This window comes from Chiloscyllium plagiosum, unplaced genomic scaffold (genome assembly GCF_037043375.1).
Source record: "Chiloscyllium plagiosum isolate Xiang-an unplaced genomic scaffold, Cpla_swu_hap1 HiC_scaffold_47, whole genome shotgun sequence".
Lineage (NCBI taxonomy): Eukaryota > Metazoa > Chordata > Chondrichthyes > Orectolobiformes > Hemiscylliidae > Chiloscyllium > Chiloscyllium plagiosum.
The window spans coordinates 48128185-48132027 of NW_028270185.1; the positions used below are offsets into that span (position 1 = coordinate 48128185).

Genomic DNA, 3843 nt, shown 5'->3' on the forward strand with positions numbered 1-3843 from the left:
CGCCAGGACAGGAAAAAACGCGCGTGAGCAGTGATCCAGTTTGCCAGCAAGAACAAGGTGAGACAGTATATACTAGAGAGAGATGTGGAAAGAATGGGCAAGGAACACTGGGACGGGAGGGGCTGAATGCTTCCTTTCTTTGCTGGTGTTGAAGTCTGAAATGGGACAACATCAGCCAAGTGGGTGAAATGTTACTTTCTGCTTGTTTTCTCCCGAGGCCTGTATCACTCTTGGGGAAATGTGTCTGCGTGCTTCAGCCTGTGGGTAAAAATGGGATTCAGTTCCCCGACCGGATGTGAACACATTTTTCCCATCTCAAACTTCAATTCAATTTATTGTGTCTTACGAGATTAAAACGTTTCAAAGAAATTAGCATTGAAATGAACACGTGAAACGTCAGAGTGTACAAGGTTGCAGACCAAGTGCTGGGAAGTGAGATGATGGACCCATTTCTGTGTTGTAAACATTCGATAATTCAATCATTTTTGAGAGCAAATATATCTGCAGTGACATAATTCCAAAAACCGCGTTATGAAGAAGCTGTACAACTGCTTCTGCCCTCATCCCTGGTGGTCTAGTAGTTAGTATTCAGCGCTTTGACTGAGTGGGCTGGATTTCATTACCGTTCAGGAAATAAGGACTTCTTGTTCCTGATGCAGAGAGCGCAGCTCTACCAGGAATCTGTTTAATGCCTTTAATCAGTCAATACCCCAGCCCTTGAATGAAGGTAAAAGTGCCTTCCCTGTCTCTACACAGTCGGACAGTTAATCCTTCATTCTCCTCTGATTCCACTTCCCAAAGAGTTTCAAAGAACTGTCAAAACTGAGTCTCAGCTATTTCATTTCTGTGCTTTTCATACACAGGAGCTGCAGCGATTGAGTGGGTTGGTTTCTGAAAATGAAACGTATCTTATGTGCAATGTGTGAGGCTATTCCAGGGTTGTCTTCTCTGACAGCGCTGCGACATGACTGATGTTCTCTATGATATGGAAGTGCCAGTGTTTGAGTTGGGTAGACAAAGTTAAAAATTACACAATATCAGGACATAGTCCAGCAAGTTTATTTGGAAACACCAGCTTTCAGAGAGCCGCTCTTTTATCAGGTAGGTGTCTTTCTGCAGAAACTTGATGCGTGTGTCAATATGCGCGATGTTGTGGAAGATCATCTGGACTTTAACCGACCGTTCGTGGTGTCGATGGTACCCATGACTTGGATGTGTTGGTATTGGACTGGGATGGACAAATTTAAAAATTTCACAAAGCCATATTAGAGCCCAACAGTTCACAACCACCTGATGAAGAAACAGTGCATGGAACACTGCTGCTTCCAAATATGCTAGTTCGATACAATCTGATGCCATGTGATTTTTAACTTTGATGACCCTTGGTAATGTTTAACTGATCGTAGACAGTAAAAGAATTTTCGTTCCTGGAGATGAAAATTTCAAACATTATCCACCTCAGTGGAACAAAAAAGATTACTTTGGATGTGTGCTGCATCTCCACAATGCGCTTGCGCAAAGCAAAAGTCGAACCTGCATCCGCCTGATCCATAGCCAGCTATACGAATGGCTGTACCACTGGCCAGATGCGCAGCTGAGATTTTACACGCTGCAGAGCTGTGATGCGAATTTTGACAGGAGCAATAAAAATAACACTCACAAGGTGAACAAAGGTGAGTCACCATCAATGATTCACTTCACATTGTCCTTAAACATTGATCAGCCAATCAATGAGGTCACTGCTGATCAAAGAAATTGCAACTTACTTTGCTACGTTTTCACCATAATTAGAGGTAAACTCCAGCCTAATCATTACATCGCATATTCCCATTAATTTTCAGATTTAGATTATGTTAATGATCTGTCCGTATTTGCAGGAAACTGAATGACATGAAATGCGTGAAAACGTCCTTCTGGTGATGTAATCTAGTGCAGAGTCGGCCAGAAAAGAAAAGTCAAAGACTTGAAACATCACTCCCATTTCTCTCTGTACCAATGCGTTTTCCTGAGTTGAATATTTGCAGGAATTGTCTTTAATATCTAATGAATTAATTATTTTCCCATGACAGAATCTTCATAAATCAGTTAACACCTGAGGTGTTGAATCCTATTTTACTTCAAATTAAAATAGTTGAATACTCTTTCCTCCAGCCTAATGTCCCAATACTCTCTCCTCTTCCATGCAAATACAAGCTGCTCCAAGAGAGGTTGGAGCTCCCAACCTGACGTTCCAGTGTTCCTTGATGCTCCATGTCAATACAAGCTACTCTAGTTGAAGTTGCAGCTCCCAGTCTGATATCCCAATGCTCTCTGCTCCATGTCAATAGAAAACGTCCAGTTGCTGTTGGCTGTACCAGTCTGATGTTCCAATGTTCCCTGCTGCGTCATGTCATTAAAAGCAGCTCAAGGTATTAGAACGAACCATCTGTTAATGACATGCGTATAAAGACATTTCAAATCAGTTTTCATGTTTATGCTGCATAAATCTGCGGTTATTGATACACAGTTTAGATTCAGTCCCTGCAGTTAACTTGCTGACTTCTCCAGTTGTTCACAGTTAAATATGAAGCATCAAGTGTGTGCATAACGAGAAGGAGTTTACTTCCCACATCTTGTGTTTATATGTGTCTTATGTCCAGCATTCATCAATGGCGAGAGCAAGGGGGAAAGGATAAGACCAATGTGTAAGTCTGTCTGTGCCCATGCACGGCACCCACATCGGTAATTCTCTACTGTGCATTTACAGCCAGTTCTCGGGTGCCCCTACACCCAGCCCCTGCCACTTTTGAAATACCTCCATTGTTTCGTACTATCTCTCTGTGCTCTTTTCACCAAGACGAATCACTTCTCCCCAACTGCTACAAATTTCATCTGACAAAACACTCATTAAGAATCGTATGCATCAACATGCACTTCGCATCTCTCGTTATTTGGTTCTCATGGATCTCTTTCATACGATAAAAGTTCACAGCAACTTGACTTGTAAAAGACAATCGCGTTCCTGTTCATTGTCCCAATTCAATCTACATTTCAATGCAGTTTAGGCAACAGACTCAAATTATTCTTTGAGATTTTATTATAGTGTCGATGCATATAAACAGACCATTGGACAGCTGTGATCATCCAAAGATAGCACAATTGAAAATCGCTGACAACAACGACGAGAGTGGGATTCGAACCCACGCGTGCAGAACACAATGGATTAGCAGTCCATCGCCTTAACCTCTCGGCCACCTCGTCACATAAATCGCGAGCACATTTGACCTTATGAATAAATGAATTGCGTAAATTATGCTGAGCAGCAGATATTTCTACATGGTTTTGGTGAAATGATAAATAGTACAGGACGGTTCCAATAGTATCGTCTTACCTCTGAGTTGTGGGGCAAACAGACTCCCAATGTGACACTCTGCTCACAGTGATCTGAACAAAAATGAAGAAATGACGATGTAACAATGTCTGTTGAAATCTGTGAAGATTTGAAGCCAACGGACTGAAGTGCCCGTGACAGCAGGAGGTGTAAAGTTGTCTGTGAGGAATTGTTTTCCAGACTGGAGGAGAGTGCATAGTGCTCAATGTCATTATTCAGAACACCTTTCTTCCACTCAGATATTTTTGACACGCACTTGTGTACAGGACAGGCAAATCTGAAATCTTAAATAAGGCTAAACTGACAATTGAATTCAACAATGCAAAAACCTTGATCTGTATCATTTCCCTGGCTGTGTGACACCAAGTCACTGTATGATCACAGCAACGCAGTGAGCAAGTGTCAGAAGGAAATTGAGTGCAGTGCCAGAGCGAATGCTGGGAGCAGCATTTGACACACTGGCAAGTGCATTC

At 42.1% G+C, this 3843-nt stretch overlaps 1 non-coding gene across 1 annotated transcript; it reads right to left on the reverse strand.

The window, feature by feature from the left end:
* Positions 1–3158: 3158 nt before the first annotated feature.
* On the reverse strand, positions 3159–3240 carry trnas-gcu (transfer RNA serine (anticodon GCU)). Its single transcript has one exon. It is a non-coding gene; the product is annotated as a tRNA-Ser (tRNA).
* Between the last annotated feature and the right edge of the window lie 603 nt (positions 3241–3843).